This window comes from Eubalaena glacialis, chromosome 18 (genome assembly GCF_028564815.1).
Source record: "Eubalaena glacialis isolate mEubGla1 chromosome 18, mEubGla1.1.hap2.+ XY, whole genome shotgun sequence".
In the NCBI taxonomy this organism is placed as follows: domain Eukaryota; kingdom Metazoa; phylum Chordata; class Mammalia; order Artiodactyla; family Balaenidae; genus Eubalaena; species Eubalaena glacialis.
Genome location: NC_083733.1, coordinates 42484563 through 42512518, shown reverse-complemented (window position 1 = coordinate 42512518; position 27956 = coordinate 42484563).

The following is a 27956-nucleotide window of genomic DNA, read 5'->3' as shown; positions in this document are numbered from 1 at the left end:
TTGCTACCACACGTCAGCAGCTCCTCTCCCTCAGAGTGCTGTTCCTGGGTAGACTAGGAAAAGCCACCACGTTCCCAGCTTAGGAGAGGCTATTTTCCTAGTTGGTTTCAACCGTGAGAGAGCCAGAAGGGCTGATCTCCACCAGTCGGGCTGCACAGCCTGAGTGCTTCGGGTAGGGCAGTCCTGACCCAATGTGCCACCTTAGGAATGCAAGCCAAGTTTCCTTGCCACAGGAAGGCACACCGAGGCCTGGTGTTTTCTCTATGAAACTGACGTGGGCTTGAAGGGTGAGGCCTTTACAACAATGTGTATGGAGGTACTCGATTTGGGCTGCCTGGTGAAAGAACCCGCGCTCACCAGCACCCTGAGTACCTTTCCTGAACTTTGATTCCTAGCTGGGTGAGCTCGCCCTTCGGAGGCTAGATGGGACCAAACGTGTTAAGCTTGTGGGGAAAGCCTTTGACCAATGGCCAATATGCTTGTGCTTGTGCGAGGGTTACGCAGGCACTTGCAACACAGGGTTTTGACCTTACCATAAGCTGTCCCTTTGGGCTGAAGCAGGCGGCGTGTGTGGATCACAGCCTGGGAAGCAGGACCTCAGGGGAGTCTGCCAACAGACTGCCCTCCAGTATAGCCAGCTGAGAAAAGGTGGCAAGGCTGATGGATCCCGCTTACAACGAAATGTTTCTCTTCAGCAGAGGAGATTTTGCTACCACACGTCAGCAGCTCCTCTCCCTCAGAGTGCTGTTCCTGGGTAGGCTAGGAAAAGCCACCACGTTCCCCAGCTTAGCAGAGACTCTTTTCCTAGTTGGTTTCATCCGTGAGAGAGCCAGAAGGGCTGATCTCCACCAGTCGGGTTGCACAGCCTGAATGCTTTGGGTAGGGCAGTTCTGAGCCAATGTGCAACCTTAGGAATGCAAGCCAAGTTTCCTTGCCACAGGAAGGCACACCGAGGCCTGGTGTTTTCTCTATGAAACTGACGTGGGCTTGAAGGGTGAGGCCTTTACAACAATGTGTTTGGAGGTACTCGATTTGGGCTGCCTGGTGAAAGAACCTGCGCTCACCAGCACCCTGAGTACCTTTCCTGAACTTTGATTCCTAGCTAGGTGAACTCGCCCTTCGGAGGCTAGATGGGACCAAACGTGTTAAGCTTGTGGGGAAAGCCTTTGACCAATGGCCAATATGCTTGTGCTTGTGCGAGGGTTACGCAGGCACTTGCAACACAGGGTTTTGACCTTACCATAAGCTGTCCCTTTGGGCTGAAGCAGGCGGCGTGTGTGGATCACAGCCTGGGAAGCAGGACCTCAGGGGAGTCTGCCAACAGACTGCCCTCCAGTATAGCCAGCTGAGAAAAGGTGGCAAGGCTGATGGATCCCGCTTACAACGAAATGTTTCTCTTCAGCAGAGGAGATTTTGCTACCACACGTCAGCAGCTCCTCTCCCTCAGAGTGCTGTTCCTGGGTAGACTAGGAAAAGCCACCACGTTCCCAGCTTAGGAGAGGCTCTTTTCCTAGTTGGTTTCAACCGTGAGAGAGCCAGAAGGGCTGATCTCCACCAGTCGGGCTGCACAGCCTGAGTGCTTCGGGTAGGGCAGTCCTGACCCAATGTGCCACCTTAGGAATGCAAGCCAAGTTTCCTTGCCACAGGAAGGCACACCGAGGCCTGGTGTTTTCTCTATGAAACTGACGTGGGCTTGAAGGGTGAGGCCTTTACAACAATGTGTATGGAGGTACTCGATTTGGGCTGCCTGGTGAAAGAACCCGCGCTCACCAGCACCCTGAGTACCTTTCCTGAACTTTGATTCCTAGCTGGGTGAACTCGCCCTTCGGAGGCTAGATGGGACCAAACGTGTTAAGCTTGTGGGGAAAGCCTTTGACCAATGGCCAATATGCTTGTGCTTGTGCGAGGGTTACGCAGGCACTTGCAACACAGGGTTTTGACCTTACCATAAGCTGTCCCTTTGGGCTGAAGCAGGCGGCGTGTGTGGATCACAGCCTGGGAAGCAGGACCTCAGGGGAGTCTGCCAACAGACTGCCCTCCAGTATAACCAGCTGAGAAAAGGTGGCAAGGCTGATGGATCCCGCTTACAACGAAATGTTTCTCTTCAGCAGAGGAGATTTTGCTACCACACGTCAGCAGCTCCTCTCCCTCAGAGTGCTGTTCCTGGGTAGGCTAGGAAAAGCCACCACGTTCCCCAGCTTAGGAGAGACTCTTTTCCTAGTTGGTTTCATCCGTGAGAGAGCCAGAAGGGCTGATCTCCACCAGTCGGGTTGCACAGCCTGAATGCTTTGGGTAGGGCAGTTCTGAGCCAATGTGCAACCTTAGGAATGCAAGCCAAGTTTCCTTGCCACAGGAAGGCACACCGAGGCCTGGTGTTTTCTCTATGAAACTGACGTGGGCTTGAAGGGTGAGGCCTTTACAACAATGTGTTTGGAGGTACTCGATTTGGGCTGCCTGGTGAAAGAACCTGCGCTCACCAGCACCCTGAGTACCTTTCCCGAACTTTGATTCCTAGCTAGGTGAACTCGCCCTTCGGAGGCTAGATGGGACCAAACGTGTTAAGCTTGTGGGGAAAGCCTTTGACCAATGGCCAATATGCTTGTGCTTGTGCGAGGGTTACGCAGGCACTTGCAACACAGGGTTTTGACCTTACCATAAGCTGTCCCTTTGGGCTGAAGCAGGCGGCGTGTGTGGATCACAGCCTGGGAAGCAGGACCTCAGGGGAGTCTGCCAACAGACTGCCCTCCAGTATAGCCAGCTGAGAAAAGGTGGCAAGGCTGATGGATCCCGCTTACAACGAAATGTTTCTCTTCAGCAGAGGAGATTTTGCTACCACACGTCAGCAGCTCCTCTCCCTCAGAGTGCTGTTCCTGGGTAGGCTAGGAAAAGCCACCACGTTCCCCAGCTTAGGAGAGACTCTTTTCCTAGTTGGTTTCATCCGTGAGAGAGCCAGAAGGGCTGATCTCCACCAGTCGGGTTGCACAGCCTGAATGCTTTGGGTAGGGCAGTTCTGAGCCAATGTGCAACCTTAGGAATGCAAGCCAAGTTTCCTTGCCACAGGAAGGCACACCGAGGCCTGGTGTTTTCTCTATGAAACTGACGTGGGCTTGAAGGGTGAGGCCTTTACAACAATGTGTTTGGAGGTACTCGATTTGGGCTGCCTGGTGAAAGAACCTGCGCTCACCAGCACCCTGAGTACCTTTCCTGAACTTTGATTCCTAGCTAGGTGAACTCGCCCTTCGGAGGCTAGATGGGACCAAACGTGTTAAGCTTGTGGGGAAAGCCTTTGACCAATGGCCAATATGCTTGTGCTTGTGCGAGGGTTACGCAGGCACTTGCAACACAGGGTTTTGACCTTACCATAAGCTGTCCCTTTGGGCTGAAGCAGGCGGCGTGTGTGGATCACAGCCTGGGAAGCAGGACCTCAGGGGAGTCTGCCAACAGACTGCCCTCCAGTATAGCCAGCTGAGAAAAGGTGGCAAGGCTGATGGATCCCGCTTACAACGAAATGTTTCTCTTCAGCAGAGGAGATTTTGCTACCACACGTCAGCAGCTCCTCTCCCTCAGAGTGCTGTTCCTGGGTAGACTAGGAAAAGCCACCACGTTCCCAGCTTAGGAGAGGCTCTTTTCCTAGTTGGTTTCAACCGTGAGAGAGCCAGAAGGGCTGATCTCCACCAGTCGGGCTGCACAGCCTGAGTGCTTCGGGTAGGGCAGTCCTGACCCAATGTGCCACCTTAGGAATGCAAGCCAAGTTTCCTTGCCACAGGAAGGCACACCGAGGCCTGGTGTTTTCTCTATGAAACTGACGTGGGCTTGAAGGGTGAGGCCTTTACAACAATGTGTATGGAGGTACTCGATTTGGGCTGCCTGGTGAAAGAACCCGCGCTCACCAGCACCCTGAGTACCTTTCCTGAACTTTGATTCCTAGCTGGGTGAACTCGCCCTTCGGAGGCTAGATGGGACCAAACGTGTTAAGCTTGTGGGGAAAGCCTTTGACCAATGGCCAATATGCTTGTGCTTGTGCGAGGGTTACGCAGGCACTTGCAACACAGGGTTTTGACCTTACCATAAGCTGTCCCTTTGGGCTGAAGCAGGCGGCGTGTGTGGATCACAGCCTGGGAAGCAGGACCTCAGGGGAGTCTGCCAACAGACTGCCCTCCAGTATAGCCAGCTGAGAAAAGGTGGCAAGGCTGATGGATCCCGCTTACAACGAAATGTTTCTCTTCAGCAGAGGAGATTTTGCTACCACACGTCAGCAGCTCCTCTCCCTCAGAGTGCTGTTCCTGGGTAGGCTAGGAAAAGCCACCACGTTCCCCAGCTTAGGAGAGACTCTTTTCCTAGTTGGTTTCATCCGTGAGAGAGCCAGAAGGGCTGATCTCCACCAGTCGGGTTGCACAGCCTGAATGCTTTGGGTAGGGCAGTTCTGAGCCAATGTGCAACCTTAGGAATGCAAGCCAAGTTTCCTTGCCACAGGAAGGCACACCGAGGCCTGGTGTTTTCTCTATGAAACTGACGTGGGCTTGAAGGGTGAGGCCTTTACAACAATGTGTTTGGAGGTACTCGATTTGGGCTGCCTGGTGAAAGAACCTGCGCTCACCAGCACCCTGAGTACCTTTCCCCAACTTTGATTCCTAGCTAGGTGAACTCGCCCTTCGGAGGCTAGATGGGACCAAACGTGTTAAGCTTGTGGGGAAAGCCTTTGACCAATGGCCAATATGCTTGTGCTTGTGCGAGGGTTACGCAGGCACTTGCAACACAGGGTTTTGACCTTACCATAAGCTGTCCCTTTGGGCTGAAGCAGGCGGCGTGTGTGGATCACAGCCTGGGAAGCAGGACCTCAGGGGAGTCTGCCAACAGACTGCCCTCCAGTATAGCCAGCTGAGAAAAGGTGGCAAGGCTGATGGATCCCGCTTACAACGAAATGTTTCTCTTCAGCAGAGGAGATTTTGCTACCACACGTCAGCAGCTCCTCTCCCTCAGAGTGCTGTTCCTGGGTAGACTAGGAAAAGCCACCACGTTCCCAGCTTAGGAGAGGCTCTTTTCCTAGTTGGTTTCAACCGTGAGAGAGCCAGAAGGGCTGATCTCCACCAGTCGGGCTGCACAGCCTGAGTGCTTCGGGTAGGGCAGTCCTGAGCCAATGTGCCACCTTAGGAATGCAAGCCAAGTTTCCTTGCCACAGGAAGGCACACCGAGGCCTGGTGTTTTCTCTATGAAACTGACGTGGGCTTGAAGGGTGAGGCCTTTACAACAATGTGTATGGAGGTACTCGATTTGGGCTGCCTGGTGAAAGAACCCGCGCTCACCAGCACCCTGAGTACCTTTCCTGAACTTTGATTCCTAGCTGGGTGAACTCGCCCTTCGGAGGCTAGATGGGACCAAACGTGTTAAGCTTGTGGGGAAAGCCTTTGACCAATGGCCAATATGCTTGTGCTTGTGCGAGGGTTACGCAGGCACTTGCAACACAGGGTTTTGACCTTACCATAAGCTGTCCCTTTGGGCTGAAGCAGGCGGCGTGTGTGGATCACAGCCTGGGAAGCAGGACCTCAGGGGAGTCAGCCAACAGACTGCCCTCCAGTATAGCCAGCTGAGAAAAGGTGGCAAGGCTGATGGATCCCGCTTACAACGAAATGTTTCTCTTCAGCAGAGGAGATTTTGCTACCACACGTCAGCAGCTCCTCTCCCTCAGAGTGCTGTTCCTGGGTAGACTAGGAAAAGCCACCACGTTGCCCAGCTTAGGAGAGACTCTTTTCCTAGTTGGTTTCATCCGTGAGAGAGCCAGAAGGGCTGATCTCCACCAGTCGGGCTGCACAGCCTGAGTGCTTCGGGTAGGGCAGTCCTGACCCAATGTGCCACCTTAGGAATGCAAGCCAAGTTTCCTTGCCACAGGAAGGCACACCGAGGCCTGGTGTTTTCTCTATGAAACTGACGTGGGCTTGAAGGGTGAGGCCTTGACAACAATGTGTATGGAGGTACTCGATTTGGGCTGCCTGGTGAAAGAACCCGCGCTCACCAGCACCCTGAGTACCTTTCCTGAACTTTGATTCCTAGCTGGGTGAACTCGCCCTTCGGAGGCTAGATGGGACCAAACGTGTTAAGCTTGTGGGGAAAGCCTTTGACCAATGGCCAATATGCTTGTGCTTGTGCGAGGGTTACGCAGGCACTTGCAACACAGGGTTTTGACCTTACCATAAGCTGTCCCTTTGGGCTGAAGCAGGCGGCGTGTGTGGATCACAGCCTGGGAAGCAGGACCTCAGGGGAGTCTGCCAACAGACTGCCCTCCAGTATAGCCAGCTGAGAAAAGGTGGCAAGGCTGATGGATCCCGCTTACAACGAAATGTTTCTCTTCAGGAGAGGAGATTTTGCTACCACACGTCAGCAGCTCCTCTCCCTCAGAGTGCTGTTCCTGGGTAGGCTAGGAAAAGCCACCACGTTCCCCAGCTTAGGAGAGACTCTTTTCCTAGTTGGTTTCATCCGTGAGAGAGCCAGAAGGGCTGATCTCCACCAGTCGGGTTGCACAGCCTGAATGCTTTGGGTAGGGCAGTTCTGAGCCAATGTGCAACCTTAGGAATGCAAGCCAAGTTTCCTTGCCACAGGAAGGCACACCGAGGCCTGGTGTTTTCTCTATGAAACTGACGTGGGCTTGAAGGGTGAGGCCTTTACAACAATGTGTTTGGAGGTACTCGATTTGGGCTGCCTGGTGAAAGAACCTGCGCTCACCAGCACCCTGAGTACCTTTCCTGAACTTTGATTCCTAGCTAGGTGAACTCGCCCTTCGGAGGCTAGATGGGACCAAACGTGTTAAGCTTGTGGGGAAAGCCTTTGACCAATGGCCAATATGCTTGTGCTTGTGCGAGGGTTACGCAGGCACTTGCAACACAGGGTTTTGACCTTACCATAAGCTGTCCCTTTGGGCTGAAGCAGGCGGCGTGTGTGGATCACAGCCTGGGAAGCAGGACCTCAGGGGAGTCTGCCAACAGACTGCCCTCCAGTATAGCCAGCTGAGAAAAGGTGGCAAGGCTGATGGATCCCGCTTACAACGAAATGTTTCTCTTCAGCAGAGGAGATTTTGCTACCACACGTCAGCAGCTCCTCTCCCTCAGAGTGCTGTTCCTGGGTAGACTAGGAAAAGCCACCACGTTCCCAGCTTAGGAGAGGCTCTTTTCCTAGTTGGTTTCAACCGTGAGAGAGCCAGAAGGGCTGATCTCCACCAGTCGGGCTGCACAGCCTGAGTGCTTCGGGTAGGGCAGTCCTGAGCCAATGTGCCACCTTAGGAATGCAAGCCAAGTTTCCTTGCCACAGGAAGGCACACCGAGGCCTGGTGTTTTCTCTATGAAACTGACGTGGGCTTGAAGGGTGAGGCCTTGACAACAATGTGTATGGAGGTACTCGATTTGGGCTGCCTGGTGAAAGAACCCGCGCTCACCAGCACCCTGAGTACCTTTCCTGAACTTTGATTCCTAGCTGGGTGAACTCGCCCTTCGGAGGCTAGATGGGACCAAACGTGTTAAGCTTGTGGGGAAAGCCTTTGACCAATGGCCAATATGCTTGTGCTTGTGCGAGGGTTACGCAGGCACTTGCAACACAGGGTTTTGACCTTACCATAAGCTGTCCCTTTGGGCTGAAGCAGGCGGCGTGTGTGGATCACAGCCTGGGAAGCAGGACCTCAGGGGAGTCTGCCAACAGACTGCCCTCCAGTATAGCCAGCTGAGAAAAGGTGGCAAGGCTGATGGATCCCGCTTACAACGAAATGTTTCTCTTCAGCAGAGGAGATTTTGCTACCACACGTCAGCAGCTCCTCTCCCTCAGAGTGCTGTTCCTGGGTAGACTAGGAAAAGCCACCACGTTGCCCAGCTTAGGAGAGACTCTTTTCCTAGTTGGTTTCATCCGTGAGAGAGCCAGAAGGGCTGATCTCCACCAGTCGGGCTGCACAGCCTGAGTGCTTCGGGTAGGGCAGTCCTGAGCCAATGTGCCACCTTAGGAATGCAAGCCAAGTTTCCTTGCCACAGGAAGGCTCACCGAGGCCTGGTGTTTTCTCTATGAAACTGACGTGGGCTTGAAGGGTGAGGCCTTTACAACAATGTGTATGGAGGTACTCGATTTGGGCTGCCTGGTGAAAGAACCCGCGCTCACCAGCACCCTGAGTACCTTTCCTGAACTTTGATTCCTAGCTGGGTGAACTCGCCCTTCGGAGGCTAGATGGGACCAAACGTGTTAAGCTTGTGGGGAAAGCCTTTGACCAATGGCCAATATGCTTGTGCTTGTGCGAGGGTTACGCAGGCACTTGCAACACAGGGTTTTGACCTTACCATAAGCTGTCCCTTTGGGCTGAAGCAGGCGGCGTGTGTGGATCACAGCCTGGGAAGCAGGACCTCAGGGGAGTCTGCCAACAGACTGCCCTCCAGTATAGCCAGCTGAGAAAAGGTGGCAAGGCTGATGGATCCCGCTTACAACGAAATGTTTCTCTTCAGCAGAGGAGATTTTGCTACCACACGTCAGCAGCTCCTCTCCCTCAGAGTGCTGTTCCTGGGTAGGCTAGGAAAAGCCACCACGTTCCCCAGCTTAGGAGAGACTCTTTTCCTAGTTGGTTTCATCCGTGAGAGAGCCAGAAGGGCTGATCTCCACCAGTCGGGTTGCACAGCCTGAATGCTTTGGGTAGGGCAGTTCTGAGCCAATGTGCAACCTTAGGAATGCAAGCCAAGTTTCCTTGCCACAGGAAGGCACACCGAGGCCTGGTGTTTTCTCTATGAAACTGACGTGGGCTTGAAGGGTGAGGCCTTTACAACAATGTGTTTGGAGGTACTCGATTTGGGCTGCCTGGTGAAAGAACCTGCGCTCACCAGCACCCTGAGTACCTTTCCTGAACTTTGATTCCTAGCTAGGTGAACTCGCCCTTCGGAGGCTAGATGGGACCAAACGTGTTAAGCTTGTGGGGAAAGCCTTTGACCAATGGCCAATATGCTTGTGCTTGTGCGAGGGTTACGCAGGCACTTGCAACACAGGGTTTTGACCTTACCATAAGCTGTCCCTTTGGGCTGAAGCAGGCGGCGTGTGTGGATCACAGCCTGGGAAGCAGGACCTCAGGGGAGTCTGCCAACAGACTGCCCTCCAGTATAGCCAGCTGAGAAAAGGTGGCAAGGCTGATGGATCCCGCTTACAACGAAATGTTTCTCTTCAGCAGAGGAGATTTTGCTACCACACGTCAGCAGCTCCTCTCCCTCAGAGTGCTGTTCCTGGGTAGACTAGGAAAAGCCACCACGTTCCCAGCTTAGGAGAGGCTCTTTTCCTAGTTGGTTTCAACCGTGAGAGAGCCAGAAGGGCTGATCTCCACCAGTCGGGCTGCACAGCCTGAGTGCTTCGGGTAGGGCAGTCCTGACCCAATGTGCCACCTTAGGAATGCAAGCCAAGTTTCCTTGCCACAGGAAGGCACACCGAGGCCTGGTGTTTTCTCTATGAAACTGACGTGGGCTTGAAGGGTGAGGCCTTTACAACAATGTGTATGGAGGTACTCGATTTGGGCTGCCTGGTGAAAGAACCCGCGCTCACCAGCACCCTGAGTACCTTTCCTGAACTTTGATTCCTAGCTGGGTGAACTCGCCCTTCGGAGGCTAGATGGGACCAAACGTGTTAAGCTTGTGGGGAAAGCCTTTGACCAATGGCCAATATGCTTGTGCTTGTGCGAGGGTTACGCAGGCACTTGCAACACAGGGTTTTGACCTTACCATAAGCTGTCCCTTTGGGCTGAAGCAGGCGGCGTGTGTGGATCACAGCCTGGGAAGCAGGACCTCAGGGGAGTCTGCCAACAGACTGCCCTCCAGTATAGCCAGCTGAGAAAAGGTGGCAAGGCTGATGGATCCCGCTTACAACGAAATGTTTCTCTTCAGCAGAGGAGATTTTGCTACCACACGTCAGCAGCTCCTCTCCCTCAGAGTGCTGTTCCTGGGTAGGCTAGGAAAAGCCACCACGTTCCCCAGCTTAGGAGAGACTCTTTTCCTAGTTGGTTTCATCCGTGAGAGAGCCAGAAGGGCTGATCTCCACCAGTCGGGTTGCACAGCCTGAATGCTTTGGGTAGGGCAGTTCTGAGCCAATGTGCAACCTTAGGAATGCAAGCCAAGTTTCCTTGCCACAGGAAGGCACACCGAGGCCTGGTGTTTTCTCTATGAAACTGACGTGGGCTTGAAGGGTGAGGCCTTTACAACAATGTGTTTGGAGGTACTCGATTTGGGCTGCCTGGTGAAAGAACCTGCGCTCACCAGCACCCTGAGTACCTTTCCCGAACTTTGATTCCTAGCTAGGTGAACTCGCCCTTCGGAGGCTAGATGGGACCAAACGTGTTAAGCTTGTGGGGAAAGCCTTTGACCAATGGCCAATATGCTTGTGCTTGTGCGAGGGTTACGCAGGCACTTGCAACACAGGGTTTTGACCTTACCATAAGCTGTCCCTTTGGGCTGAAGCAGGCGGCGTGTGTGGATCACAGCCTGGGAAGCAGGACCTCAGGGGAGTCTGCCAACAGACTGCCCTCCAGTATAGCCAGCTGAGAAAAGGTGGCAAGGCTGATGGATCCCGCTTACAACGAAATGTTTCTCTTCAGCAGAGGAGATTTTGCTACCACACGTCAGCAGCTCCTCTCCCTCAGAGTGCTGTTCCTGGGTAGACTAGGAAAAGCCACCACGTTCCCAGCTTAGGAGAGGCTCTTTTCCTAGTTGGTTTCAACCGTGAGAGAGCCAGAAGGGCTGATCTCCACCAGTCGGGCTGCACAGCCTGAGTGCTTCGGGTACGGCAGTCCTGAGCCAATGTGCCACCTTAGGAATGCAAGCCAAGTTTCCTTGCCACAGGAAGGCACACCGAGGCCTGGTGTTTTCTCTAGGAAACTGACGTGGGCTTGAAGGGTGAGGCCTTTACAACAATGTGTATGGAGGTACTCGATTTGGGCTGCCTGGTGAAAGAACCCGCGCTCACCAGCACCCTGAGTACCTTTCCTGAACTTTGATTCCTAGCTGGGTGAACTCGCCCTTCGGAGGCTAGATGGGACCAAACGTGTTAAGCTTGTGGGGAAAGCCTTTGACCAATGGCCAATATGCTTGTGCTTGTGCGAGGGTTACGCAGGCACTTGCAACACAGGGTTTTGACCTTACCATAAGCTGTCCCTTTGGGCTGAAGCAGGCGGCGTGTGTGGATCACAGCCTGGGAAGCAGGACCTCAGGGGAGTCAGCCAACAGACTGCCCTCCAGTATAGCCAGCTGAGAAAAGGTGGCAAGGCTGATGGATCCCGCTTACAACGAAATGTTTCTCTTCAGCAGAGGAGATTTTGCTACCACACGTCAGCAGCTCCTCTCCCTCAGAGTGCTGTTCCTGGGTAGACTAGGAAAAGCCACCACGTTGCCCAGCTTAGGAGAGACTCTTTTCCTAGTTGGTTTCATCCGTGAGAGAGCCAGAAGGGCTGATCTCCACCAGTCGGGCTGCACAGCCTGAGTGCTTCGGGTAGGGCAGTCCTGACCCAATGTGCCACCTTAGGAATGCAAGCCAAGTTTCCTTGCCACAGGAAGGCACACCGAGGCCTGGTGTTTTCTCTATGAAACTGACGTGGGCTTGAAGGGTGAGGCCTTGACAACAATGTGTATGGAGGTACTCGATTTGGGCTGCCTGGTGAAAGAACCCGCGCTCACCAGCACCCTGAGTACCTTTCCTGAACTTTGATTCCTAGCTGGGTGAACTCGCCCTTCGGAGGCTAGATGGGACCAAACGTGTTAAGCTTGTGGGGAAAGCCTTTGACCAATGGCCAATATGCTTGTGCTTGTGCGAGGGTTACGCAGGCACTTGCAACACAGGGTTTTGACCTTACCATAAGCTGTCCCTTTGGGCTGAAGCAGGCGGCGTGTGTGGATCACAGCCTGGGAAGCAGGACCTCAGGGGAGTCTGCCAACAGACTGCCCTCCAGTATAGCCAGCTGAGAAAAGGTGGCAAGGCTGATGGATCCCGCTTACAACGAAATGTTTCTCTTCAGGAGAGGAGATTTTGCTACCACACGTCAGCAGCTCCTCTCCCTCAGAGTGCTGTTCCTGGGTAGGCTAGGAAAAGCCACCACGTTCCCCAGCTTAGGAGAGACTCTTTTCCTAGTTGGTTTCATCCGTGAGAGAGCCAGAAGGGCTGATCTCCACCAGTCGGGTTGCACAGCCTGAATGCTTTGGGTAGGGCAGTTCTGAGCCAATGTGCAACCTTAGGAATGCAAGCCAAGTTTCCTTGCCACAGGAAGGCACACCGAGGCCTGGTGTTTTCTCTATGAAACTGACGTGGGCTTGAAGGGTGAGGCCTTTACAACAATGTGTTTGGAGGTACTCGATTTGGGCTGCCTGGTGAAAGAACCTGCGCTCACCAGCACCCTGAGTACCTTTCCTGAACTTTGATTCCTAGCTAGGTGAACTCGCCCTTCGGAGGCTAGATGGGACCAAACGTGTTAAGCTTGTGGGGAAAGCCTTTGACCAATGGCCAATATGCTTGTGCTTGTGCGAGGGTTACGCAGGCACTTGCAACACAGGGTTTTGACCTTACCATAAGCTGTCCCTTTGGGCTGAAGCAGGCGGCGTGTGTGGATCACAGCCTGGGAAGCAGGACCTCAGGGGAGTCTGCCAACAGACTGCCCTCCAGTATAGCCAGCTGAGAAAAGGTGGCAAGGCTGATGGATCCCGCTTACAACGAAATGTTTCTCTTCAGCAGAGGAGATTTTGCTACCACACGTCAGCAGCTCCTCTCCCTCAGAGTGCTGTTCCTGGGTAGACTAGGAAAAGCCACCACGTTCCCAGCTTAGGAGAGGCTCTTTTCCTAGTTGGTTTCAACCGTGAGAGAGCCAGAAGGGCTGATCTCCACCAGTCGGGCTGCACAGCCTGAGTGCTTCGGGTAGGGCAGTCCTGAGCCAATGTGCCACCTTAGGAATGCAAGCCAAGTTTCCTTGCCACAGGAAGGCACACCGAGGCCTGGTGTTTTCTCTATGAAACTGACGTGGGCTTGAAGGGTGAGGCCTTTACAACAATGTGTATGGAGGTACTCGATTTGGGCTGCCTGGTGAAAGAACCCGCGCTCACCAGCACCCTGAGTACCTTTCCTGAACTTTGATTCCTAGCTGGGTGAACTCGCCCTTCGGAGGCTAGATGGGACCAAACGTGTTAAGCTTGTGGGGAAAGCCTTTGACCAATGGCCAATATGCTTGTGCTTGTGCGAGGGTTACGCAGGCACTTGCAACACAGGGTTTTGACCTTACCATAAGCTGTCCCTTTGGGCTGAAGCAGGCGGCGTGTGTGGATCACAGCCTGGGAAGCAGGACCTCAGGGGAGTCTGCCAACAGACTGCCCTCCAGTATAGCCAGCTGAGAAAAGGTGGCAAGGCTGATGGATCCCGCTTACAACGAAATGTTTCTCTTCAGCAGAGGAGATTTTGCTACCACACGTCAGCAGCTCCTCTCCCTCAGAGTGCTGTTCCTGGGTAGACTAGGAAAAGCCACCACGTTGCCCAGCTTAGGAGAGACTCTTTTCCTAGTTGGTTTCATCCGTGAGAGAGCCAGAAGGGCTGATCTCCACCAGTCGGGCTGCACAGCCTGAGTGCTTCGGGTAGGGCAGTCCTGAGCCAATGTGCCACCTTAGGAATGCAAGCCAAGTTTCCTTGCCACAGGAAGGCTCACCGAGGCCTGGTGTTTTCTCTATGAAACTGACGTGGGCTTGAAGGGTGAGGCCTTTACAACAATGTGTATGGAGGTACTCGATTTGGGCTGCCTGGTGAAAGAACCCGCGCTCACCAGCACCCTGAGTACCTTTCCTGAACTTTGATTCCTAGCTGGGTGAACTCGCCCTTCGGAGGCTAGATGGGACCAAACGTGTTAAGCTTGTGGGGAAAGCCTTTGACCAATGGCCAATATGCTTGTGCTTGTGCGAGGGTTACGCAGGCACTTGCAACACAGGGTTTTGACCTTACCATAAGCTGTCCCTTTGGGCTGAAGCAGGCGGCGTGTGTGGATCACAGCCTGGGAAGCAGGACCTCAGGGGAGTCTGCCAACAGACTGCCCTCCAGTATAGCCAGCTGAGAAAAGGTGGCAAGGCTGATGGATCCCGCTTACAACGAAATGTTTCTCTTCAGCAGAGGAGATTTTGCTACCACACGTCAGCAGCTCCTCTCCCTCAGAGTGCTGTTCCTGGGTAGACTAGGAAAAGCCACCACGTTGCCCAGCTTAGGAGAGACTCTTTTCCTAGTTGGTTTCATCCGTGAGAGAGCCAGAAGGGCTGATCTCCACCAGTCGGGCTGCACAGCCTGAGTGCTTCGGGTAGGGCAGTCCTGAGCCAATGTGCCACCTTAGGAATGCAAGCCAAGTTTCCTTGCCACAGGAAGGCTCACCGAGGCCTGGTGTTTTCTCTATGAAACTGACGTGGGCTTGAAGGGTGAGGCCTTTACAACAATGTGTATGGAGGTACTCGATTTGGGCTGCCTGGTGAAAGAACCCGCGCTCACCAGCACCCTGAGTACCTTTCCTGAACTTTGATTCCTAGCTGGGTGAACTCGCCCTTCGGAGGCTAGATGGGACCAAACGTGTTAAGCTTGTGGGGAAAGCCTTTGACCAATGGCCAATATGCTTGTGCTTGTGCGAGGGTTACGCAGGCACTTGCAACACAGGGTTTTGACCTTACCATAAGCTGTCCCTTTGGGCTGAAGCAGGCGGCGTGTGTGGATCACAGCCTGGGAAACAGGACCTCAGGGGAGTCTGCCAACAGACTGCCCTCCAGTATAGCCAGCTGAGAAAAGGTGGCAAGGCTGATGGATCCCGCTTACAACGAAATGTTTCTCTTCAGCAGAGGAGATTTTGCTACCACACGTCAGCAGCTCCTCTCCCTCAGAGTGCTGTTCCTGGGTAGACTAGGAAAAGCCACCACGTTCCCAGCTTAGGAGAGGCTCTTTTCCTAGTTGGTTTCAACCGTGAGAGAGCCAGAAGGGCTGATCTCCACCAGTCGGGCTGCACAGCCTGAGTGCTTCGGGTAGGGCAGTCCTGACACAATGTGCCACCTTAGGAATGCAAGCCAAGTTTCCTTGCCACAGGAAGGCACACCGAGGCCTGGTGTTTTCTCTATGAAACTGACGTGGGCTTGAAGGGTGAGGCCTTTACAACAATGTGTATGGAGGTACTCGATTTGGGCTGCCTGGTGAAAGAACCCGCGCTCACCAGCACCCTGAGTACCTTTCCTGAACTTTGATTCCTAGCTGGGTGAACTCGCCCTTCGGAGGCTAGATGGGACCAAACGTGTTAAGCTTGTGGGGAAAGCCTTTGACCAATGGCCAATATGCTTGTGCTTGTGCGAGGGTTACGCAGGCACTTGCAACACAGGGTTTTGACCTTACCATAAGCTGTCCCTTTGGGCTGAAGCAGGCGGCGTGTGTGGATCACAGCCTGGGAAGCAGGACCTCAGGGGAGTCTGCCAACAGACTGCCCTCCAGTATAGCCAGCTGAGAAAAGGTGGCAAGGCTGATGGATCCCGCTTACAACGAAATGTTTCTCTTCAGCAGAGGAGATTTTGCTACCACACGTCAGCAGCTCCTCTCCCTCAGAGTGCTGTTCCTGGGAAGACTAGGAAAAGCCACCACGTTCCCCAGCTTAGGAGAGACTCTTTTCCTAGTTGGTTTCATCCGTGAGAGAGCCAGAAGGGCTGATCTCCACCAGTCGGGCTGCACAGCCTGAGAGCTTCGGGTAGGGCAGTCCTGAGCCAATGTGCCACCTTAGGAATGCAAGCCAAGTTTCCTTGCCACAGGAAGGCTCACCGAGGCCTGGTGTTTTCTCTATGAAACTGACGTGGGCTTGAAGGGTGAGGCCTTGACAACAATGTGTATGGAGGTACTCGATTTGGGCTGCCTGGTGAAAGAACCCGCGCTCACCAGCACCCTGAGTACCTTTCCTGAACTTTGATTCCTAGCTGGGTGAACTCGCCCTTCGGAGGCTAGATGGGACCAAACGTGTTAAGCTTGTGGGGAAAGCCTTTGACCAATGGCCAATATGCTTGTGCTTGTGCGAGGGTTACGCAGGCACTTGCAACACAGGGTTTTGACCTTACCATAAGCTGTCCCTTTGGGCTGAAGCAGGCGGCGTGTGTGGATCACAGCCTGGGAAGCAGGACCTCAGGGGAGTCTGCCAACAGACTGCCCTCCAGTATAGCCAGCTGAGAAAAGGTGGCAAGGCTGATGGATCCCGCTTACAACGAAATGTTTCTCTTCAGCAGAGGAGATTTTGCTACCACACGTCAGCAGCTCCTCTCCCTCAGAGTGCTGTTCCTGGGTAGACTAGGAAAAGCCACCACGTTCCCAGCTTAGGAGAGGCTCTTTTCCTAGTTGGTTTCAACCGTGAGAGAGCCAGAAGGGCTGATCTCCACCAGTCGGGCTGCACAGCCTGAGTGCTTCGGGTACGGCAGTCCTGAGCCAATGTGCCACCTTAGGAATGCAAGCCAAGTTTCCTTGCCACAGGAAGGCACACCGAGGCCTGGTGTTTTCTCTAGGAAACTGACGTGGGCTTGAAGGGTGAGGCCTTTACAACAATGTGTATGGAGGTACTCGATTTGGGCTGCCTGGTGAAAGAACCCGCGCTCACCAGCACCCTGAGTACCTTTCCTGAACTTTGATTCCTAGCTGGGTGAACTCGCCCTTCGGAGGCTAGATGGGACCAAACGTGTTAAGCTTGTGGGGAAAGCCTTTGACCAATGGCCAATATGCTTGTGCTTGTGCGAGGGTTACGCAGGCACTTGCAACACAGGGTTTTGACCTTACCATAAGCTGTCCCTTTGGGCTGAAGCAGGCGGCGTGTGTAGATCACAGCCTGGGAAGCAGGACCTCAGGGGAGTCTGCCAACAGACTGCCCTCCAGTATAGCCAGCTGAGAAAAGGTGGCAAGGCTGATGGATCCCGCTTACAACGAAATGTTTCTCTTCAGCAGAGGAGATTTTGCTACCACACGTCAGCAGCTCCTCTCCCTCAGAGTGCTGTTCCTGGGTAGACTAGGAAAAGCCACCACGTTCCCAGCTTAGGAGAGGCTCTTTTCCTAGTTGGTTTCAACCGTGAGAGAGCCAGAAGGGCTGATCTCCACCAGTCGGGCTGCACAGCCTGAGTGCTTCGGGTAGGGCAGTCCTGAGCCAATGTGCCACCTTAGGAATGCAAGCCAAGTTTCCTTGCCACAGGAAGGCACACCGAGGCCTGGTGTTTTCTCTATGAAACTGACGTGGGCTTGAAGGGTGAGGCCTTTACAACAATGTGTATGGAGGTACTCGATTTGGGCTGCCTGGTGAAAGAACCCGCGCTCACCAGCACCCTGAGTACCTTTCCTGAACTTTGATTCCTAGCTGGGTGAACTCGCCCTTCGGAGGCTAGATGGGACCAAACGTGTTAAGCTTGTGGGGAAAGCCTTTGACCAATGGCCAATATGCTTGTGCTTGTGCGAGGGTTACGCAGGCACTTGCAACACAGGGTTTTGACCTTACCATAAGCTGTCCCTTTGGGCTGAAGCAGGCGGCGTGTGTGGATCACAGCCTGGGAAACAGGACCTCAGGGGAGTCTGCCAACAGACTGCCCTCCAGTATAGCCAGCTGAGAAAAGGTGGCAAGGCTGATGGATCCCGCTTACAACGAAATGTTTCTCTTCAGCAGAGGAGATTTTGCTACCACACGTCAGCAGCTCCTCTCCCTCAGAGTGCTGTTCCTGGGTAGACTAGGAAAAGCCACCACGTTCCCAGCTTAGGAGAGGCTCTTTTCCTAGTTGGTTTCAACCGTGAGAGAGCCAGAAGGGCTGATCTCCACCAGTCGGGCTGCACAGCCTGAGTGCTTCGGGTAGGGCAGTCCTGAGCCAATGTGCCACCTTAGGAATGCAAGCCAAGTTTCCTTGCCACAGGAAGGCTCACCGAGGCCTGGTGTTTTCTCTATGAAACTGACGTGGGCTTGAAGGGTGAGGCCTTTACAACAATGTGTATGGAGGTACTCGATTTGAGCTGCCTGGTGAAAGAACCCGCGCTCACCAGCACCCTGAGTACCTTTCCTGAACTTTGATTCCTAGCTGGGTGAACTCGCCCTTCGGAGGCTAGATGGGACCAAACGTGTTAAGCTTGTGGGGAAAGCCTTTGACCAATGGCCAATATGCTTGTGCTTGTGCGAGGGTTACGCAGGCACTTGCAACACAGGGTTTTGACCTTACCATAAGCTGTCCCTTTGGGCTGAAGCAGGCGGCGTGTGTGGATCACAGCCTGGGAAGCAGGACCTCAGGGGAGTCTGCCAACAGACTGCCCTCCAGTATAGCCAGCTGAGAAAAGGTGGCAAGGCTGATGGATCCCGCTTACAACGAAATGTTTCTCTTCAGCAGAGGAGATTTTGCTACCACACGTCAGCAGCTCCTCTCCCTCAGAGTGCTGTTCCTGGGTAGACTAGGAAAAGCCACCACGTTCCCAGCTTAGGAGAGGCTCTTTTCCTAGTTGGTTTCAACCGTGAGAGAGCCAGAAGGGCTGATCTCCACCAGTCGGGCTGCACAGCCTGAGTGCTTCGGGTAGGGCAGTCCTGAGCCAATGTGCCACCTTAGGAATGCAAGCCAAGTTTCCTTGCCACAGGAAGGCACACCGAGACCTGGTGTTTTCTCTATGAAACTGACGTGGGCTTGAAGGGTGAGGCCTTTACAACAATGTGTATGGAGGTACTCGATTTGGGCTGCCTGGTGAAAGAACCTGCGCTCACCAGCACCCTGAGTACCTTTCCTGAACTTTGATTCCTAGCTGGGTGAACTCGCCCTTCGGAGGCTAGATGGGACCAAACGTGTTAAGCTTGTGGGGAAAGCCTTTGACCAATGGCCAATATGCTTGTGCTTGTGCGAGGGTTACGCAGGCACTTGCAACACAGGGTTTTGACCTTACCATAAGCTGTCCCTTTGGGCTGAAGCAGGCGGCGTGTGTGGATCACAGCCTGGGAAGCAGGACCTCAGGGGAGTCTGCCAACAGACTGCCCTCCAGTATAGCCAGCTGAGAAAAGGTGGCAAGGCTGATGGATCCCGCTTACAACGAAATGTTTCTCTTCAGCAGAGGAGATTTTGCTACCACACGTCAGCAGCTCCTCTCCCTCAGAGTGATGTTCCTGGGTAGACTAGGAAAAGCCACCACGTTCCCCAGCTTAGGAGAGACTCTTTTCCTAGTTGGTTTCATCCGTGAGAGAGCCAGAAGGGCTGATCTCCACCAGTCGGGCTGCACAGCCTGAGTGCTTCGGGTAGGGCAGTCCTGAGCCAATGTGCCACCTTAGGAATGCAAGCCAAGTTTCCTTGCCACAGGAAGGCTCACCGAGGCCTGGTGTTTTCTCTATGAAACTGACGTGGGCTTGAAGGGTGAGGCCTTTACAACAATGTGTATGGAGGTACTCGATTTGGGCTGCCTGGTGAAAGAACCCGCGCTCACCACACCCTGAGTACCTTTCCTGAACTTTGATTCCTAGCTGGGTGAACTCGCCCTTCGGAGGCTAGATGGGACCAAACGTGTTAAGCTTGTGGGGAAAGCCTTTGACCAATGGCCAATATGCTTGTGCTTGTGCGAGGGTTACGCAGGCACTTGCAACACAGGGTTTTGACCTTACCATAAGCTGTCCCTTTGGGCTGAAGCAGGCGGCGTGTGTGGATCACAGCCTGGGAAGCAGGACCTCAGGGGAGTCTGCCAACAGACTGCCCTCCAGTATAGCCAGCTGAGAAAAGGTGGCAAGGCTGATGGATCCCGCTTACAACGAAATGTTTCTCTTCAGCAGAGGAGATTTTGCTACCACACGTCAGCAGCTCCTCTCCCTCAGAGTGCTGTTCCTGGGTAGACTAGGAAAAGCCACCACGTTCCCAGCTTAGGAGAGGCTCTTTTCCTAGTTGGTTTCAACCGTGAGAGAGCCAGAAGGGCTGATCTCCACCAGTCGGGCTGCACAGCCTGAGTGCTTCGGGTAGGGCAGTCCTGACCCAATGTGCCACCTTAGGAATGCAAGCCAAGTTTCCTTGCCACAGGAAGGCACACCGAGGCCTGGTGTTTTCTCTATGAAACTGACGTGGGCTTGAAGGGTGAGGCCTTTACAACAATGTGTATGGAGGTACTCGATTTGGGCTGCCTGGTGAAAGAACCCGCGCTCACCAGCACCCTGAGTACCTTTCCTGAACTTTGATTCCTAGCTGGGTGAACTCGCCCTTCGGAGGCTAGATGGGACCAAACATGTTAAGTTGTGGGGAATGCCTTGGACCAATGGCCAATATGCTTGTGCTTGTGCGAGGGTTACGCAGGCACTTGCAACACAGGGTTTTTACCTTACCATAAGCTGTCCCTTTGGGCTGAAGCAGGCGGCGTGTGTGGATCACAGCCTGGGAAGCAGGACCTCAGGGGAGTCTGCCAACAGACTGCCCTCCAGTATAGCCAGCTGAGAAAAGGTGGCAAGGCTGATGGATCCCGCTTACAACGAAATGTTTCTCTTCAGCAGAGGAGATTTTGCTACCACACGTCAGCAGCTCCTCTCCCTCAGAGTGCTGTTCCTGGGTAGACTAGGAAAAGCCACCACGTTCCCAGCTTAGGAGAGGCTCTTTTCCTAGTTGGTTTCAACCGTGAGAGAGCCAGAAGGGCTGATCTCCACCAGTCGGGCTGCACAGCCTGAGTGCTTCGGGTAGGGCAGTCCTGAGCCAATGTGCCACCTTAGGAATGCAAGCCAAGTTTCCTTGCCACAGGAAGGCACACCGAGGCCTGGTGTTTTCTCTATGAAACTGACGTGGGCTTGAAGGGTGAGGCCTTTACAACAATGTGTATGGAGGTACTCGATTTGAGCTGCCTGGTGAAAGAACCCGCACTCACCAGCACCCTGAGTACCTTTCCTGAACTTTGATTCCTAGCTGGGTGAACTCGCCCTTCGGAGGCTAGATGGGACCAAACGTGTTAAGCTTGTGGGGAAAGCCTTTGACCAATGGCCAATATGCTTGTGCTTGTGCGAGGGTTACGCAGGCACTTGCAACACAGGGTTTTGACCTTACCATAAGCTGTCCCTTTGGGCTGAAGCAGGCGGCGTGTGTGGATCACAGCCTGGGAAGCAGGACCTCAGGGGAGTCTGCCAACAGACTGCCCTCCAGTATAGCCAGCTGAGAAAAGGTGGCAAGGCTGATGGATCCCGCTTACAACGAAATGTTTCTCTTCAGCAGAGGAGATTTTGCTACCACACGTCAGCAGCTCCTCTCCCTCAGAGTGATGTTCCTGGGTAGACTAGGAAAAGCCACCACGTTCCCAGCTTAGGAGAGACTCTTTTCCTAGTTGGTTTCATCCGTGAGAGAGCCAGAAGGGCTGATCTCCACCAGTCGGGCTGCACAGCCTGAGTGCTTCGGGTAGGGCAGTCCTGAGCCAATGTGCCACCTTAGGAATGCAAGCCAAGTTTCCTTGCCACAGGAAGGCTCACCGAGGCCTGGTGTTTTCTCTATGAAACTGACGTGGGCTTGAAGGGTGAGGCCTTTACAACAATGTGTATGGAGGTACTCGATTTGGGCTGCCTGGTGAAAGAACCTGCGCTCACCAGCACCCTGAGTACCTTTCCTGAACTTTGATTCCTAGCTGGGTGAACTCGCCCTTCGGAGGCTAGATGGGACCAAACGTGTTAAGCTTGTGGGGAAAGCCTTTGACCAATGGCCAATATGCTTGTGCTTGTGCGAGGGTTACGCAGGCACTTGCAACACAGGGTTTTGACCTTACCATAAGCTGTCCCTTTGGGCTGAAGCAGGCGGCGTGTGTGGATCACAGCCTGGGAAGCAGGACCTCAGGGGAGTCTGCCAACAGACTGCCCTCCAGTATAGCCAGCTGAGAAAAGGTGGCAAGGCTGATGGATCCCGCTTACAACGAAATGTTTCTCTTCAGCAGAGGAGATTTTGCTACCACACGTCAGCAGCTCCTCTCCCTCAGAGTGCTGTTCCTGGGTAGGCTAGGAAAAGCCACCACGTTCCCCAGCTTAGGAGAGACTCTTTTCCTAGTTGGTTTCATCCGTGAGAGAGCCAGAAGGGCTGATCTCCACCAGTCGGGTTGCACAGCCTGAATGCTTTGGGTAGGGCAGTTCTGAGCCAATGTGCCACCTTAGGAATGCAAGCCAAGTTTCCTTGCCACAGGAAGGCTCACCGAGGCCTGGTGTTTTCTCTATGAAACTGACGTGGGCTTGAAGGGTGAGGCCTTTACAACAATGTGTATGGAGGTACTCGATTTGGGCTGCCTGGTGAAAGAACCCGCGCTCACCAGCACCCTGAGTACCTTTCCTGAACTTTGATTCCTAGCTGGGTGAACTCGCCCTTCGGAGGCTAGATGGGACCAAACGTGTTAAGCTTGTGGGGAAAGCCTTTGACCAATGGCCAATATGCTTGTGCTTGTGCGAGGGTTACGCAGGCACTTGCAACACAGGGTTTTGACCTTACCATAAGCTGTCCCTTTGGGCTGAAGCAGGCGGCGTGTGTGGATCACAGCCTGGGAAGCAGGACCTCAGGGGAGTCTGCCAACAGACTGCCCTCCAGTATAGCCAGCTGAGAAAAGGTGGCAAGGCTGATGGATCCCGCTTACAACGAAATGTTTCTCTTCAGCAGAGGAGATTTTGCTACCACACGTCAGCAGCTCCTCTCCCTCAGAGTGCTGTTCCTGGGTAGGCTAGGAAAAGCCACCACGTTCCCCAGCTTAGGAGAGACTCTTTTCCTAGTTGGTTTCATCCGTGAGAGAGCCAGAAGGGCTGATCTCCACCAGTCGGGTTGCACAGCCTGAATGCTTTGGGTAGGGCAGTTCTGAGCCAATGTGCAACCTTAGGAATGCAAGCCAAGTTTCCTTGCCACAGGAAGGCACACCGAGGCCTGGTGTTTTCTCTATGAAACTGACGTGGGCTTGAAGGGTGAGGCCTTTACAACAATGTGTTTGGAGGTACTCGATTTGGGCTGCCTGGTGAAAGAACCTGCGCTCACCAGCACCCTGAGTACCTTTCCTGAACTTTGATTCCTAGCTAGGTGAACTCGCCCTTCGGAGGCTAGATGGGACCAAACGTGTTAAGCTTGTGGGGAAAGCCTTTGACCAATGGCCAATATGCTTGTGCTTGTGCGAGGGTTACGCAGTCACTTGCAACACAGGGTTTTGACCTTACGATAAGCTGTCCCTTTGGGCTGAAGCAGGCGGCGTGTGTGGATCACAGCCTGGGAAACAGGACCTCAGGGGAGTCTGCCAACAGACTGCCCTCCAGTATAGCCAGCTGAGAAAAGGTGGCAAGGCTGATGGATCCCGCTTACAACGAAATGTTTCTCTTCAGCAGAGGAGATTTTGCTACCACACGTCAGCAGCTCCTCTCCCTCAGAGTGCTGTTCCTGGGTAGACTAGGAAAAGCCACCACGTTCCCAGCTTAGGAGAGGCTCTTTTCCTAGTTGGTTTCAACCGTGAGAGAGCCAGAAGGGCTGATCTCCACCAGTCGGGCTGCACAGCCTGAGTGCTTCGGGTAGGGCAGTCCTGAGCCAATGTGCCACCTTAGGAATGCAAGCCAAGTTTCCTTGCCACAGGAAGGCACACCGAGGCCTGGTGTTTTCTCTATGAAACTGACGTGGGCTTGAAGGGTGAGGCCTTTACAACAATGTGTATGGAGGTACTCGATTTGGGCTGCCTGGTGAAAGAACCTGCGCTCACCAGCACCCTGAGTACCTTTCCTGAACTTTGATTCCTAGCTGGGTGAACTCGCCCTTCGGAGGCTAGATGGGACCAAACGTGTTAAGCTTGTGGGGAAAGCCTTTGACCAATGGCCAATATGCTTGTGCTTGTGCGAGGGTTACGCAGGCACTTGCAACACAGGGTTTTGACCTTACCATAAGCTGTCCCTTTGGGCTGAAGCAGGCGGCGTGTGTGGATCACAGCCTGGGAAGCAGGACCTCAGGGGAGTCTGCCAACAGACTGCCCTCCAGTATAGCCAGCTGAGAAAAGGTGGCAAGGCTGATGGATCCCGCTTACAACGAAATGTTTCTCTTCAGCAGAGGAGATTTTGCTACCACACGTCAGCAGCTCCTCTCCCTCAGAGTGCTGTTCCTGGGTAGGCTAGGAAAAGCCACCACGTTCCCCAGCTTAGGAGAGACTCTTTTCCTAGTTGGTTTCATCCGTGAGAGAGCCAGAAGGGCTGATCTCCACCAGTCGGGTTGCACAGCCTGAATGCTTTGGGTAGGGCAGTTCTGAGCCAATGTGCAACCTTAGGAATGCAAGCCAAGTTTCCTTGCCACAGGAAGGCACACCGAGGCCTGGTGTTTTCTCTATGAAACTGACGTGGGCTTGAAGGGTGAGGCCTTTACAACAATGTGTTTGGAGGTACTCGATTTGGGCTGCCTGGTGAAAGAACCTGCGCTCACCAGCACCCTGAGTACCTTTCCTGAACTTTGATTCCTAGCTAGGTGAACTCGCCCTTCGGAGGCTAGATGGGACCAAACGTGTTAAGCTTGTGGGGAAAGCCTTTGACCAATGGCCAATATGCTTGTGCTTGTGCGAGGGTTACGCAGGCACTTGCAACACAGGGTTTTGACCTTACGATAAGCTGTCCCTTTGGGCTGAAGCAGGCGGCGTGTGTGGATCACAGCCTGGGAAACAGGACCTCAGGGGAGTCTGCCAACAGACTGCCCTCCAGTATAGCCAGCTGAGAAAAGGTGGCAAGGCTGATGGATCCCGCTTACAACGAAATGTTTCTCTTCAGCAGAGGAGATTTTGCTACCACACGTCAGCAGCTCCTCTCCCTCAGAGTGCTGTTCCTGGGTAGACTAGGAAAAGCCACCACGTTCCCAGCTTAGGAGAGGCTCTTTTCCTAGTTGGTTTCAACCGTGAGAGAGCCAGAAGGGCTGATCTCCACCAGTCGGGCTGCACAGCCTGAGTGCTTCGGGTAGGGCAGTCCTGAGCCAATGTGCCACCTTAGGAATGCAAGCCAAGTTTCCTTGCCACAGGAAGGCACACCGAGGCCTGGTGTTTTCTCTATGAAACTGACGTGGGCTTGAAGGGTGAGGCCTTTACAACAATGTGTATGGAGGTACTCGATTTGGGCTGCCTGGTGAAAGAACCTGCGCTCACCAGCACCCTGAGTACCTTTCCTGAACTTTGATTCCTAGCTGGGTGAACTCGCCCTTCGGAGGCTAGATGGGACCAAACGTGTTAAGCTTGTGGGGAAAGCCTTTGACCAATGGCCAATATGCTTGTGCTTGTGCGAGGGTTACGCAGGCACTTGCAACACAGGGTTTTGACCTTACCATAAGCTGTCCCTTTGGGCTGAAGCAGGCGGCGTGTGTGGATCACAGCCTGGGAAGCAGGACCTCAGGGGAGTCTGCCAACAGACTGCCCTCCAGTATAGCCAGCTGAGAAAAGGTGGCAAGGCTGATGGATCCCGCTTACAACGAAATGTTTCTCTTCAGCAGAGGAGATTTTGCTACCACACGTCAGCAGCTCCTCTCCCTCAGAGTGCTGTTCCTGGGTAGACTAGGAAAAGCCACCACGTTGCCCAGCTTAGGAGAGACTCTTTTCCTAGTTGGTTTCATCCGTGAGAGAGCCAGAAGGGCTGATCTCCACCAGTCGGGCTGCACAGCCTGAGTGCTTCGGGTAGGGCAGTCCTGAGCCAATGTGCCATCTTAGGAATGCAAGCCAAGTTTCCTTGCCACAGGAAGGCTCACCGAGGCCTGGTGTTTTCTCTATGAAACTGACGTGGGCTTGAAGGGTGAGGCCTTTACAACAATGTGTATGGAGGTACTCGATTTGGGCTGCCTGGTGAAAGAACCTGCGCTCACCAGCACCCTGAGTACCTTTCCTGAACTTTGATTCCTAGCTGGGTGAACTCGCCCTTCGGAGGCTAGATGGGACCAAACGTGTTAAGCTTGTGGGGAAAGCCTTTGACCAATGGCCAATATGCTTGTGCTTGTGCGAGGGTTACGCAGGCACTTGCAACACAGGGTTTTGACCTTACCATAAGCTGTCCCTTTGGGCTGAAGCAGGCGGCGTGTGTGGATCACAGCCTGGGAAGCAGGACCTCAGGGAAGTCTGCCAACAGACTGCCCTCCAGTATAGCCAGCTGAGAAAAGGTGGCAAGGCTGATGGATCCCGCTTACAACGAAATGTTTCTCTTCAGCAGAGGAGATTTTGCTACCACACGTCAGCAGCTCCTCTCCCTCAGAGTGCTGTTCCTGGGTAGACTAGGAAAAGCCACCACGTTCCCAGCTTAGGAGAGGCTCTTTTCCTAGTTGGTTTCAACCGTGAGAGAGCCAGAAGGGCTGATCTCCACCAGTCGGGCTGCACAGCCTGAGTGCTTCGGGTAGGGCAGTCCTGAGCCAATGTGCCACCTTAGGAATGCAAGCCAAGTTTCCTTGCCACAGGAAGGCACACCGAGGCCTGGTGTTTTCTCTATGAAACTGACGTGGGCTTGAAGGGTGAGGCCTTTACAACAATGTGTATGGAGGTACTCGATTTGGGCTGCCTGGTGAAAGAACCCGCGCTCACCAGCACCCTGAGTACCTTTCCTGAACTTTGATTCCTAGCTGGGTGAACTCGCCCTTCGGAGGCTAGATGGGACCAAACATGTTAAGTTGTGGGGAATGCCTTGGACCAATGGCCAATATGCTTGTGCTTGTGCGAGGGTTACGCAGGCACTTGCAACACAGGGTTTTTACCTTACCATAAGCTGTCCCTTTGGGCTGAAGCAGGCGGCGTGTGTGGATCACAGCCTGGGAAGCAGGACCTCAGGGGAGTCTGCCAACAGACTGCCCTCCAGTATAGCCAGCTGAGAAAAGGTGGCAAGGCTGATGGATCCCGCTTACAACGAAATGTTTCTCTTCAGCAGAGGAGATTTTGCTACCACACGTCAGCAGCTCCTCTCCCTCAGAGTGCTGTTCCTGGGTAGACTAGGAAAAGCCACCACGTTGCCCAGCTTAGGAGAGACTCTTTTCCTAGTTGGTTTCATCCGTGAGAGAGCCAGAAGGGCTGATCTCCACCAGTCGGGCTGCACAGCCTGAGTGCTTCGGGTAGGGCAGTCCTGAGCCAATGTGCCATCTTAGGAATGCAAGCCAAGTTTCCTTGCCACAGGAAGGCTCACCGAGGCCTGGTGTTTTCTCTATGAAACTGACGTGGGCTTGAAGGGTGAGGCCTTTACAACAATGTGTATGGAGGTACTCGATTTGGGCTGCCTGGTGAAAGAACCTGCGCTCACCAGCACCCTGAGTACCTTTCCTGAACTTTGATTCCTAGCTGGGTGAACTCGCCCTTCGGAGGCTAGATGGGACCAAACGTGTTAAGCTTGTGGGGAAAGCCTTTGACCAATGGCCAATATGCTTGTGCTTGTGCGAGGGTTACGCAGGCACTTGCAACACAGGGTTTTGACCTTACCATAAGCTGTCCCTTTGGGCTGAAGCAGGCGGCGTGTGTGGATCACAGCCTGGGAAGCAGGACCTCAGGGAAGTCTGCCAACAGACTGCCCTCCAGTATAGCCAGCTGAGAAAAGGTGGCAAGGCTGATGGATCCCGCTTACAACGAAATGTTTCTCTTCAGCAGAGGAGATTTTGCTACCACACGTCAGCAGCTCCTCTCCCTCAGAGTGCTGTTCCTGGGTAGACTAGGAAAAGCCACCACGTTCCCAGCTTAGGAGAGGCTCTTTTCCTAGTTGGTTTCAACCGTGAGAGAGCCAGAAGGGCTGATCTCCACCAGTCGGGCTGCACAGCCTGAGTGCTTCGGGTAGGGCAGTCCTGAGCCAATGTGCCACCTTAGGAATGCAAGCCAAGTTTCCTTGCCACAGGAAGGCACACCGAGGCCTGGTGTTTTCTCTATGAAACTGACGTGGGCTTGAAGGGTGAGGCCTTTACAACAATGTGTATGGAGGTACTCGATTTGGGCTGCCTGGTGAAAGAACCCGCGCTCACCAGCACCCTGAGTACCTTTCCTGAACTTTGATTCCTAGCTGGGTGAAC